The sequence below is a fragment of the Culex quinquefasciatus genome, chromosome 2 (genome assembly GCF_015732765.1).
Source record: "Culex quinquefasciatus strain JHB chromosome 2, VPISU_Cqui_1.0_pri_paternal, whole genome shotgun sequence".
Classification (NCBI taxonomy): Eukaryota; Metazoa; Arthropoda; class Insecta; order Diptera; family Culicidae; genus Culex; species Culex quinquefasciatus.
Window position 1 is genome coordinate 127,894,623 of NC_051862.1, and position 14,503 is coordinate 127,909,125.

The window sequence follows — 14,503 nt, forward strand, 5'->3', positions numbered from 1 at the left end:
AATATTTCCATAAATTGAGTAAGGGCTCGAACCATACTTGTTTGAAAAAGGGTGAAGAATGAAAACAATAGACAGTAAAAGAGAATATATTTTATAAAAATCAAGAATCAATAGTAAGAGAATGATGTGTGTGTGTGTGTGTGCAACCAACCAAACGGGACCACGCGGTCACTTCTTACAAATTGAGTTGTTTCCATGTATTTTTAGATCTACATTCTATACATGCAAATAACTCGCATAGGCATTTGGAAGGTGTTAGCTCTGCCGAGCTTCGGTGACCCATTTCTACGCTGGCTAGCCGAGCGCGAGGTACTTCAGCTTTATCGACAAGCCCCGCCCTGAAGAACGTTTGCACCAATCGGGTTTAAACGTTATTTAGAACTTCCGAACCCTTGTCAAATGGACAAGGACCCAGCGCGTATATAGTTGATAGTAACAGAATTCCTAATTCCAGTCATAGCTCACCAAGCCGTGATGGCCTAGTGGTTCGCATTTTTGCTTACCAATCCAAAGGACGGGGGATCGAACCCCGACTCGAGCGAGTTTGGTTTTTCGTTCATGTTCAGAGTTTCAAGAGTTATAATTCTTATACTTTCTCGTTGGGAGCAGATGGGAATCGAACCCAGGACCATTCGCTTACAAAGCGAACACCGTAACCAGTCAGCCACGGCCGCTCCCTAATCAATAGTAAGAGAATGATGAGCTTATTTTAAAGAATAAAAATGAGAAGCTGAATGTATTAGATGTAAAATAAGACAATAGTTAGTAAATAGAGATACAAAACAAGCTTAGATTATAGTAATGATAAATTCGCAATAAAATCAAAAAAGATTAGGCAAATGATAAATAGACCTGATATTACTAGTACATTAAGGAAAAGTATATTTTTAAGGTTACAGCAGTATCAATTGGTAAAAAAGAGTGGAAAAGCTTTGAGAGATAAGACAATCAAAAGTTAGTAAAATCAAAATCAAATGATGGATATTAAATTGAAGAATCAGTAAAGAATTGAGAATCAGTAGAGCAAAATAAAAATAGGAGATAGGTGGTAGCTGAGAATGAAGAGAAGAGAAACCCCGTTGTGCGATGTTTCAGGTACATCCACAGCAGTTGACTCAACATACTGCGAATCAAAACAATACCGTCTACAATCACAAATTACTTCCCTTTTCCACATTGTCGCGCCCCTTTCTTTTAGCCGTCTCGACTCTGACCCGCGGTGGTCAAAGGTTTACGATCCGTTTCCACAGGCCACCAGCTAGGTCATCATGAAAACCAAGCCAACGTGGAGGTAAGAAAATAGGACACTCGCAAGGAACCAGAGCTATACTGTTCTGATCAAGATAATTCGGATGATCTAACAGAACTACGGATGTAGTTAGCTGCGCTCCTTCCAGGATGTTCCTTACGTGGACGTCAACCGAAGAGCACGCAACAAGGTCAGTGCCATTGCATGCTCTTAGGTATCAATCCTTGGCCTGCAACAAATGTGTTGTACTAAGTCACCCCAAAATGCTAAATACAATTTTCAACGCCACTTTTTTTCAAATACTAGTGAAAAACATTGTTTTTCCAACAATAGGGCATGGACCTTGTGTGGCCTACCCCAGTACATGTTTTACAAAACAATAATCTTCAGACAAACCTTACCCGTTGGAAAAAATATATAAAAACAGAATGAAATCCTATCATTGTTACCCCGTTTTACAATAAATATTATCAGTAGATTAAAATAAATAAAATTAAGTTAGGTTCCCTCAATTTTTTTTATTTTTTTTTTTTTTTGTTGTATATTTTCAAAGGATTGGAACAAAAAAGTAAGGAAAATGTATACTTCCGCTTGAATTTCGGAAATTCCCGGAAAATTTACAAATTTCCCGGGAAACGGGAAATATTATTTTTCGGGAATTCCCGGGAATTTTTTTCCCGGGACGGGAAATTCGACACTCTAATTTGCATGTTTCGTAGTGATTTTGAAGATTTTATTTTGTTGGTACAGCCTAGACTCGATTATCCGAAGCCTCGATTATCCGAAGTTTCGATTATCCGAAGTTCGATTATCCAAAGGTTTGTATGGGACTACGGATAGTGAAATCACGAACAAAAAAAAATCGTCCCATTTTAGTCAAATTTGAATGGTTTTTCAATATTTCATCATCGCCATTTTGACCGCCATCTTAGATTTAACAATTCTTTATCACTTTAGAGTAGTTTTAAGGTCATAATAAAGCTGCACAATCAAAAATAAGACACAATCGTGAATAGATTATCCGAAGTTTCGATTATCCGAAGTGAAATATTACCAAGGCCGTCGGATAATCGGACCAGTGCTGAAAATGTCAGGGGTCATGACGCGAAAATCGGCGACGCTGACACGAATTTTTAAGATCCATTCACTGAACCGCAAAACCGTGACATAAACAAACCCGGCGCAGTCGTGAGTGCCCTATCTCATTGAGCAGCTGCAATGCGAGGCAGTAGTCGACCAACGCTCATTCGACGTTGCACGCACACACATAAAGAAACATGTTTTTTACACAAAAAGTTTGTATTTATGCGTGGAAATGTAATTTTGAATATAAGTTACGGTTGTTTTAAGTGTTTTGCATAGTCTAGAACCATTCAATTGTTTAAAAATAGTCAAAATAGTGTTTACGAGTCAGCCATATGACACGAATTGAGTGAGTGAAGCTCATTTTTTCACGTCTCTCAATCTCTAGCACCGGCACAAGTCAGGCGGCAGTGGTTGAATAGACACATTAGGCTTGCAGTCACATGCTAGCAGTGAACTGACATTTTGGTTTGCTTCATGTGTACGCTGGGTTGGAAACATTTTGCAGGCCTGGTCGGGACTGTATAGCTTGCGATAGAAAGGAGCCGAATTTTGTTGAGACAAGCAAGTCATTTTGCTTGATTAAGTCCTCTCATCATAATCAATGATCGGAAGGCACGCCGACGAATATGTTTTAGGGTTTATGATATTGCACTCATCGTATTAATAAATGAAGTCCTTTCTACATCATCGCTGATCGGAATGTATTCTGACGAAGGATTTCTGGATAATTAATTGTATTTATTAATTGTATATATTATATATCTTGGTATTAGCTATCTTTCCGCAGCCGGCTGCTTTAAATTGTAAAATTTTCAACAGATCGCTCTAAAATTTTGGGAGGATGTTTTGGACTCCAGAAAGAATCAGGGTGACCACTCAAATTCCATTTTCAAATTCCCGACTTTTTCCCGACTTTTTTCCAGACTTTTTCCAGAATGCTCAAATAATTGGCATTTCTTATCTAAAGAATGATTTCAAGCAAAAAACTTTCTAGAAGAAAAGTCAATATTAACCACCGAAAAAAAATCTCAATGAATTTAAAAAAAATCCAAATATAGGCATTTTTTGTAAATACAGAAACTAAACAACAAATAAAACAAAACTTCAAAAATGGAATTTCATTATTATGATTCAGAGTAGAAACACAAACTTCTTTGAAAAAATAATCGAAAGTTCAACAAAACTTATAACTTCCATGTTAATTTTTAAATTGGCAAACGTATAGTTTTTGATACTTCGTTTTAACTGGAAATGACAAAAAGTTAAAGATAACTGAACTTAAAATATCGTTTCTATTTTTTTTAAACTTCATCATCATTTTAATTCAAAAAATGATTAAAACATAATTGCTGATATTATTTATTCAAAGGATTTAGAAAAATGCCAAGGTATTCATAAAAAATGCTTTTGCCATGTTCCCTTTTTAATTTTGTAATATTTGATATTGAATTTTGTAGCGAAGCAAGCTTTGAGAAAGCTGAGGTGCGATCGACAGGCCAGCTTCTAGTTCATTCAGTTGCGAACACTCAAGCGAGCAAGACGCAAAATATAAACCCTTACGAAAAACCCTAAACCGAGTCAAGAATTCCTTTAGGTTATGGGCACTACGAAGGAAGGAATCCCGCTGCTGACCAGCGAAAACTTCGAGAACTGGAGCTACCGCGTGAAGCTACATTTTGAAGGTGCGGAGTTAGCTGATGTTTTCACGGCGGAAGTTCCTGCCGGAAATGAAGATCGCGTGAAGTTTTTGAAGCTGGATCGCAAGGCCAAGACGCAGCTGGTTGGATTCATTTCCGAGGACTGCCTTGGGATTGTCAAGGGTAAGGAGACGACTAAGCTGATGTGGCAAGCGTTGGAAGGCCACTTCTTGAAGAAGTCCGTGGCTAGTCAGACCATCATCCGGATGCAGCTGGCCAGATTGCGGATGAAAGAAGGGACCGGGATGCGGAGCCATTTCCAGAGCTTCGATGACCTCGTTCGGCAGCTCAAGTCCGTTGGAGCAATGTTGGAGGAGGGTGACCTAATTGCCCAGTTATTCCTGTCACTGCCGGAGAGTTTCGACCCTCTGGTTACTGCGTTGGAGAACCTGGACGAGAAGGAAATCTCCCTGGATTTGTGTAAACAACGGTTGCTTGCTGAGGAGGCCAAGTGGATCAACCGTATGGAAGAGTCTCCGGAAGTCACGACTGCGGCGTTTGTTGGACAGAAGAGGAAGTTCAACGGTAAGTGCCATCGGTGCGGCACGAAGGGCCATATGGTCAAGGACTGCCGGGTGAAGTTGCCTGAAGGCGAAGCGAACGCAGTTATCAATGGGACACCTGTGTCGTTCGTTGCAAACCATGCCAAATCGGGAGCAGACTCAACCAAGGTGGTGTTCTACGTGGATTCCGGGTGCAGTGACCACCTGGTGAACAACCTGGCCTGTTTGAAGGCCGTCCACAAGTTGAAGCAGCCGTTTGTTGTGGAAGTCGCCAAGGACGGCGTCTCGTTGACCGGATCTTACGAAGGTGTGCTGGAGGGCGTCACTATGGCGGGAGTTCCTGTGGAGATGAAACACGTCGTTTTCCTGCCGGAGCTACGTGGGAACCTGCTGTCTGTGAAGAAGCTGTCGAAGGCTGGCGTTGACGTTCTGTTTACCGGCAGCCATGGACGTGAGAAAGCGGTCATGAAGTTCAACGGTGTTGTGATTGCAGAGGCATATCTACGAAACAACCTCTACGAACTGGAGCTCGAGGTAAATATGTTGGGAGGTACAGCGAACCTGTGTACTGCCGTGATGAGCAAGCAAACCCGTGAGTCGTTCAAGGGCCGACCTGAACCTGTTGTTCGGCTAGAGGAACGCGTGCACCCGCATGTGGATGGGTTGCTTGAGCTGTCAGTCTGGGACAGATCAAGTCAGCAGAGGAAGCAGCTGGACCTTAAAAGCCAAGAATCATCGATGACCGGGAATATCCTCAAAAAGCATGGAGACGCCCAATCCGAACCCCCGTTGTTGGTGAAAGCTCACTACGGTGAGCCAGAGGGGGATCAGTACGAAGCAGATGATGTTCCGGTGAGTCTGGATGCGGCTGAGGTTGAAATACCTCCGATCGAGGACAGCACGGATGGAGATGGACTCTGTGACGTAGGACCTGTGGATGGCGACGCGGACGACGTCGGCCAGTTGGGTGCGGAACAGGACAATCCTGTGGCGCTCCCATCGCAACAAAGAGGTGACGGCTGTTTAGAGTCAAACACTAGGCGCAGCGATAGGGAGCGCAGACTCCCAGGTAAGTTCCTGGATGTTTCGACCTTTGGAGCACACTGCGCTGTTCAGAAATTCTACCTTGCAGATCCACCTGGTAGCGATAAAGAAACTCGTAACGCTACAGAAACGGACGAACTCAACTTCCTTGGTGCCAATGCTGTCTGGAAGCTGAAGAAGAGTCTGGTTCGTGTCAAGCCAAAGAAGTCGAAATGGGTAGTCCGAGTTGATGAGTACGAAGGCGGTGTTCCTGTACGCTGCAAGGCAAAGCTCGTTGTGGAACAATTCCAGCGTGAGACCGGCCTGGACTATCGCGAGACGGTCAAACGGGTAGCGAAGCTGGACTTTTTTCGGACGAAGCTGGCTGTTGGCGGCCAACAGAGTGGCTTGCGCGGGAAGCTGCACCAGGCTATTTTCGAGGTCGTTCCGGACGGCGTGCAAGCAGAACGATGGATAGCATGTCAACTTCTTAAGTCGTTGTACGAGTTGAAGCTGTCTTCAAGGCACTGGAAAGACGATCGGTTCAACGAGAGGGGGAATGATGCTGTCCTTGTGCTGTACGTTGACGATCTGCTGATTATAGGTGACCGGGAAACGATGATCCACACATTGAAGTTGGCAGGTTGCGGTGGATTCTATTCCTACCTGGACGTGAAGATCAATAAACGTTGGCAGCGAAGAAAGGAGATGCTGACCCTCGGAACCGGGTGGTCCATATCTACCTGTGAAGCCGAGGCACTCTGGCTGACTGTTCGTCGAGGAGATCTTGGAGAGCGTTTACATATCCGGGACCATGTGGCTGACGGGAAGCTTGCTGGATCCTGGACGAACGTGGAGACTTTCACGGACAATTAGGGTTGCACGATCGAGAGGGGGTGTAGCGAAGCAAGCTTTGAGAAAGCTGAGGTGCGATCGACAGGCCAGCTTCTAGTTCATTCAGTTGCGAACACTCAAGCGAGCAAGACGCAAAATATAAACCCTTACGAAAAACCCTAAACCGAGTCAAGAATTCCTTTAAATTTTATAATCAATGGTAATTTATTTAGTGGTCAGTGTTTAACTTTTTTTTTCAATGAAAATTCAGTTTGATATGATTTTATGTTTTCCCACTTATTTTAAGCAAAATGTTTGAAAAGACAATTTTTTTAAACAATTTTGCAATAACTCAAAATTTCTTGGATTTTTTTTTTTGCAATTTCAATATTTTCTTTATGTTTTCAAAACGTTAAAAAGTTTTTCAATTTTGAATTTTATTATTTAAGTTTTAACATGAATTCGACATTTAAGTTTTAACAATTAAACCAACAAAAAAACATTGCCAAACTCAAGTTGGAATCTGTTTTCAAATATTCAATTGTGTGACAAAATGAAATAGAATTATAATTCTAAGCTGGCCATTAGGCTCTATTTTTATATTAGTTTTTCATTAACTTTACCTCTTGTTTGATGAACACAAATTGATAGCAATCATTTGATTCATAAATTTTTTTATGAAAAACTGTGTCAAAGACTCCAATATTCGTTTGGATTTTGAATGTCTTAAATAGCTTCTTCATAGTCAAATATATTGACATAGTGAAAAGAACCTTAAAATTTAAGTAAGTTACTTAAGCATAAATTGTACAAAATATTACAAAATTATTCAAGAGTTAAAAAATAATTTTAAAACCAGTTTGCTCAGAATTCCCGACTTTTCCCGACTTTTTGACAAAAAATCATAAATTCCCGACTTTTTCCCGATTTTTGGCGGATTTTGGCGAATTCCCGACTTTTTCCCGACTTTCCCGATTTCCCGACTTGAGTGGCCACCCTGTTAAAGAACCAACAAAATTTGTTACTGATTTGATCTGACAAATTTTAATTTTTCTCATACAACTAGATTCTACCCTAATAATGGACAGTGTTATTTGAAGAAAAAAAAACAGGAAACCTATTAAAATATTATCAAAAATTCTATAAAAAAAAAGAACTACCTAGATTTTTTCAAATTGCTTCGTCTTAAGTTGAACACAAATTTCTGTAATAAAAACACATTTCATCCCAAACGACTAGGTATCTTTTATCATTTCCAACTCGAATTTCGATACAAAAAGTGGCTACAATATAAATTTTAATTGAATTTCCTTTCTCTCTCACTCCCATTATTGCATGCACTCGCTCTTCAAGAAAAATGAGTCTGCGGTGCGTGCTTGACCAAACCCATCATCAAACCGAAATTTCAGTCCGACAAAATTGAGAGCCAGAGCAAATGCCGGGCTGCAACTCCGACAGTCTCGCGTTGCCAAAGAAACCGCTCTCGCTCGCTCTCTCTTTCTCTCTTCCATTCTCACACTCACACAAACACACCCGCATTTCCTCGCCGCGACTTGTTTCTTCTTGTGTGCTTGATTCATTGCACATAATTTCATCAATTAAATTTTTAATAAAACCCATTCCACGTTTTCTTCCCCTTTTCGAAGAACGTTGCGCATTTTTAACGTTACATTTTCCGTGGAAAACGCTTTTTACTTGGCTCTCTCTCTGTCAGGTTCTTTGTGCCGCCCGGATTGGTATTGGTGCCGTCTGGCTCACTCGTACAACGCTCAATCGCAGGCCATGTCGCCGCGGCGGACACTTACCTCGGACAACGGAAATGTCGCTGACGGTTGGCCGGGACTCACACGCACAGTTCACACAACACTTGAAACACTCGACGCTCGCGGGAATAAATGGGATTTCACAAATAGATAATTAAACGCACTTCCGTTACGAAATTACGGCCAAAAAACCTCCGGGATAAACGAACGCGACGGCACACACACTTTCCGAAAGAGTTCGGTACAAAAAGTTTGGAACCAGTGGGAAAGAGAGGAGTAGCGAGAGTGAGAGAGAAAAATGAACGAAGCGACGCGGCGAAAATTAGAAGCGTCGCCGCGAAGAGGGGAGGTCACAGATGAACAGATGGAAAAAGAGACAAAGTCTGGTTTTTAGATGCTTTTTTAATTTTTGACGTAGACTATTTTAAATGTCATCTTTAACACTTGTGTTGCGTGAAAACAAACTGTTGCGCCGAACAAAAATGTAGTGGTTTGTCGTTAGCGTGTACATCAGCCTGTGGCGCAACAGCTTTGATGGGTTGCGCTAGTATTTTGATTTTTGTCCGCATAAAAACATCATAATTTATGTAACATTCGTTATATTTTTAAACAAATTTTACTTACATTTTATCTCTATGAACCTTCTCGAGTTTTTTTTGAAAAGGTCCTATAAACAAAATTTTTAATTTTTGTATTTTGGGTGTTTTTAGAACCGCCTTGAGTCAGGGGTATTCAAAAACACCCAAAAAGCAAAAAGTGAAAATTTTGTTTATAGGACCTTTTCAAAAAAAACTCGAGCTTTGTTCAATGTTTCCTTAGGGCATCTCCAGCGCTGGGGTGCCACCTTGAAAAAACTCCGTCATCCCCACCGCTAAGGTAGCAAATTTGCCACCGAAACAAGCCCACTGCGGGGGGCAAATATGGGTTTTTATCATTTTTTGCTCTCGTTTACCTTCAAAATCAATAATTATGTGTTGATTCATGCCTAGAAATGCTAAAGGTTTATTAAACTTTTTAATCCTATTGAAAATTTCAAAGAATTTCATTTTTCGAAAATGTCGAAAGTTAAACAATTTGCTACCCGATTTGATTCCCACCAAATTTGCTCTCGAGTTTGCCCCCGAGTCTCCCACCGCGCGTAGCAAAGCAGGTATCAAATTTGATCTCAAGTTCATCTGTAGAAACAAAAACAACGCCACGCGCAAAAATTCCAATTTTTCCGGATTTCCGCGTTCTAAAAGTAAAAATAAGTGCTCGGCAGCTGCCTCTAGACTTTCTAAAACGTATTGTAGTGTTTGCTTGTCCCAAAAACGAATTTACGGGGTTTTGTGTTGAACTAAAAATTGTTCCCGTGAACTGCCGGGAAGTTATGTGTTAGTGTGTGTGTTTGTGTTGAAACGTCAGCGTTGCTGAGTGCACAGTGAGAAAAAGTGTCGTAGAAAATTTATCACCGAAACATGCCGAGGGAGAGCAAGAAATGCGGAACCTGCTGTCGAAAGACACCCCCGAGGGTGAACGGCAAGACGTTGCCTGAAATCATCCACTGGATCAGCTGTGACACCTGTTCGAGATGGTTTCACGCCATCTGCATGAATATCTCCGACGCGCAGATGGAAAAGGTTGACGATTTCTGCTACGCCTGTGACTGCTGCACAGTGCGAGGTAGACTTGTCCCAAAATCAACACCCCCAGCGTCTGCTTCACCTGGCGAAGTCGACGAGCTGAAGAAGATCATCCGTGCACTATCTGAACAGCTGTCCAAGCTGCAAGCAGAGCTGGATGTGGTCCGAACCAGCAGTAAAAAGCAGATTGATCGAATCCTGTCCAAGCTTCACGACGACCGACCAGACGCTGCTGTGGATCGCCTTACAGCCGACTTGAATGTGAACCTGGAGGAGATACAAACCGGTGCGCACCTCGCTCGTACCTGCTCTCGGTCAGTGAACTCGTGCCGAATCGCTGTGAACAAGATTCCATTACGAGAAGGGGAGAATGTCAACACAATCGTCGAAAACGTGTTGACACTTCTTCAATGTTCAACCGAAATGGAAAATGTGACCAGCTGCTTCCGTCTGCCAGTAAAACCATCGAAATGGTCTGACCGCTCGCTCACTCCAACGATCCTCGTCATCTTCAACAACGCCGATGCGAGACAGCGTGTGCTAAAGCGATACTTCGAGCGTCACAAAGAGGCGAAGCTGTGCAATTTAAAGGACGGTCCCGCTCTCGACTACCGTTTCACGCTAAACGAAGTGCTGTCGGTTAACACCTTCAGAATCCGAAACCTTGCCATTCGCTTTAAACAGCAAGGTCTGGTCAAATCCGTGTTCCTGAGAAACGATCGAGTGTCCGTGCTTCTTCCCGGGCAGCGGCGATATGTCCCCGTTGAGACCACAGCGCAGCTTCAAGAGATGACAGGAACCGAACATGGCGGTGAGGATTCTTCGTCAATTTTCTTCGATGCCAGATCGGCCGACGTGTCGGCCTCTTCTCGCTGTTGACTCCCAGCTTCGCTGACGTTTCCCGCCCACCAATCAACATGCCAATCATTACCAACCTCCGTATCGGACACTTGAACGTCAGAAGCCTTGAGCGCCACATTGATGGCGTCAAACTTCTTCTGGATGCCAACCGTTACCATCTTTTTGCGGTGACGGAAACTAAACTTAAGAAGTCATCCCCAGTGGGACCTGTCAGGATTCCTGGCTACAATTTCACTCGACACTCTTTACCAGCTGGCCGCGGCCGAGGATCAAAAGCCTGTGGAGGGGTCGGGCTCTACGTCCGAAAGGATCTGAAGGCATCCTTAATCATCACGTCTTCCCACGACATCTCTCTCCCGATCGCATCAAGAGTAGAGTACATGGTGGTCCAAATCAAGATCGGTGAGCTGAACCTCGGAGTAGCCGTTTTCTACAACCCCGTGTGTTCAAATCAAACGTTTAGTCAGCACTACGAAAAGGTTTTGCTCGAAATGCTCGACTATGGTTTCGACCGGACGTTCATCGTCGGGGATTTTAACATCAACGTTGACGCTAACCCGCCCTCCACGAACCTGACCGCACTGAAGAGGATCAACTCGACGTTCAACTTGGTGGTCCTACCTACTGGTCCCACCCGAATCACAGACACGTCCTCGACTACCATTGATCTGTTGATCACCGATTGTCCCCAACACATCAAGAAGGCAAAAGCGACCTCTGCAAGCAACATCTCGGACCACGAAGTCGTCTTTTGATTGCGGACATCAAAGTACCAAGGCCCGCAAGGAGAACAGTCCGTGCACGGAGCTTCAGGAACATCGACCAAGTCCAGCTGCAAGCAGACTTCGAAGCCAAAGACTTCCGACGGTTCTTCATTGAAGAAAACGTCGAGGCGAAAACAACGATGCTGACCGCCGAGCTGACCAACCTATTGAACGTACACGCTCCCGAACGCAACATCACTGTTCGCGACGAGCGCACCCCCTGGATCACGAGGCCGATCAAGCAAGCTGTAGAGTTGAGAGATCTTGCTTTCAAGCTTTACTCTCGCAACCCGAACCGGCGCCGCGGGGATAACCAGTGGCTGGATTACACGCTAAAACGTGACCGCGCCAGTGCTCTAATTTCGGAAGCAAAAAAGCGGTATGGAGAATTGCACTTTGGTCAAGATCTACCGGCGAAAAAGCTTTGGTCCAATCTTCGTCGAGAGGGAGTCCACAACTCTTCGAAGCAGAACGCATCCACCAACGAGATTGACGCAGATGAGCTCAACCGTTTTTTGCTGAGGGTCACCGACAACTGGGAGCCGGGGTTCAACGGAACGCTCTGGGCGAACCAAACCACAGGACAGCTACTGACCACGGGGCAGCCGAGTTCGGTTTCCGTCACACGAACGTTGATGAAGTCTGCCGCAAACTTTTCGAGATTCAAACGAACGCCACTGGTTCGGACGGTATACCAATATCGTTTGTGAAGCTGCTGTGCCCCTTCGTCCTCCCGGTCCTAGCGCATCTGTTCAACGCCATAATCGACTCCCAAGCATTTCCGGTGCAGTGGAAAACGGCCATCATAACACCCATCCCAAAAACGTCCAACCCTATCCAACCCAAGGACTTTCGCCCCATTAGTGTCCTTCCGGCAGTTTCCAAGGTTTTGGAGAAGATTTTGCTGAACCAAATAACCGAACATCTTGATAACCCCGACGCTCCCCTGCTGGCGCGAAACCAATCGGGGTATAGGAAGGGTTTTGGAACCACAACGGCGTTGGCAAAAGTGACCCACGACATCTACAGTAACCTGGATTCCAATCGCTGCACTGTGATGGTGCTGGTCGATTTCTCGTTGGCATTTAATTGTGTCGATCACCGATTACTCGCAGCGAAGCTTAACGAAGAGTTCCGGTTCTCTGAAACAGCATGTCGGCTAGTTTCGTCATTTCTGGGACAACGGCAACAAGCAGTACGAAGCGGAAACGGAACTTCGGCTATGAGAGAGGTAGTTGATGGCACTCCACAAGGCTCGTGTTTGAGTGCGCTGCTGTTCAGTCTCTACATTAACAGTTTGCCGGCGACTCTCAAATGCAAGTATCAACTGTATGCCGACGACCTACAGATATATCTGTCTGGTCCAATCTCGGAGGTCGACGAATTGATAAGAACCGTTAACGAAGACCTCGATGCGATAACACGGTGGGCCGCCGGGAACAGCCTGCATCCTAACCCGAAGAAGACTCAGGCCATCATCTTCAACAAGACGGGAAGAGTTGAGCCGCAGACGGACATCGTCTTCGACGGAGTGGTAGTGCCGCTGTTGGACACGGTTACAAACCTGGGACTGCAGTTCGACCACAACATGACGTGGAAACACCAGGTCAACACCGTGGTCCAAAAGGCGTTCAATACACTCCGAACGTTGCGTCGCTTCACACCAGTACTATCAACAGCCACGCGCCGGAAGTTGGTTCAAGCCGTGGTGGTACCTATTTTTACGTACTGTGATGTAGTGTACTATCATGGGCTCTCGGCGTCACTCAAAGACCAACTTCATCGCTGCTTTAAGTCGGCGGTGCGTTTTGTTTATCGCCTCCGAAGGCGGGATACAACTGCGGCCGTCAGAAGTACCATCCTGGGACACGACCTGCCGTCGAACTACCACCTCCGGACATGTTGCTTCATCAAGCGGGGGTATGAAGGCAATCTGCCTGAGTACATCCTGGAACATCTGACACACGGACAACAGCAGCGAACGCGATCACTCATCATCCCGAGGCATACGACAACCAGTGGAAAAAGTGTCCTGGTGGCGGGAGCGTCTTGCTGGAATAACCTGCCTCTGGAAGTGAAGCAGAAACCCACCATGCCTACTTTTAAGAGTGCTGTCAAACGTTTAGTTTTAAATCAGGATTAACTTAAGTTCAGTTTTGATTTGTTGAATTTTATTTTGGATCCTACAGTAATCAATCGATATGATACAATCCTTGACCTGATGCACAGTTTATACTAACAGGCTATCGTAACCAATAAAACAACAAATTACAAATTAGAAGAAAAATATGTGTCGGTACCTGTCGGGTACTTATTTTCTGACACCCGACAAATACCGGCAAGCCGGGGGCAAAGTTTTGAATGCGTGTTTCGGAGATTTTTGTATGTCTGCTCTAGTGGGTGATTCAAAAATTCAAAAAATTAAAAAAAAAATCAAAAATTCAAGAGTTCAAAAATTTAAAAATTCAAAAATTAAAAAAAATTGTTAATTTTTTGAATTTTTTAAAATAATATTTATTTTTTAAAATTTTTATTTTTTTTTAATTTTTTTTTTAATTTTATATTTTTTAATTTTTTTATTTTTAATTTTTTTATTATTTTTTTTAAGTTTTTTTAGTTTATTTAATTTTTCTATTTTTTTATTTTTTGTAAATTCACGCAAAAAAAATCAAGCATATTAAAATAAAATAATAAATAAAATATTTTGTTGTTGTTGTTGTTTACAATCATTGAATGAGCCACGGAATGAGCGGTTTGCTGTAATTTACGCTTTTTTTATCAATCGACTTTTTGCCTGTAAAAAAACAAAGACCACTACCGACCAAATGACTTTAGCAAAAGCACTTCAAAATATAACTACCTATCGAGCCATGGAAAACTTCACAGCAACTGCCCAGTCACGACGTTCTAGCAAGTTTCTAGCAGAGTTCTAACAAAGCTGGATATTCTTACAGCATTCTAGCAGAAATGTTCCACCGTTCTAGCAGGATTCTGACAGAACCAGCTCTGCTAGAATATTTCGTGACTGGGTGGACAGATTAACAGATTTAACGCCATGTTGCAAATTTAACAGCTCGATGGATCTGAACCACCTCATTTTG

General features: G+C 43.3%; 1 protein-coding gene across 3 annotated transcripts in view; it reads right to left on the reverse strand.

Moving 5' to 3' along the window:
* LOC119767758 (A-kinase anchor protein 200) overlaps positions 1-8,415 on the reverse strand; it is a 157,447-nt gene extending 149,032 nt beyond the window's left edge. For all 3 annotated transcript variants that reach the window (XM_038257194.1, XM_038257193.1, XM_038257187.1), the window contains exon 1: positions 8,198-8,415. The gene's annotated coding sequence lies outside the window, so the exon portion shown is untranslated. The remainder of the gene's footprint in view (positions 1-8,197) is intronic.
* Between the last annotated feature and the right edge of the window lie 6,088 nt (positions 8,416-14,503).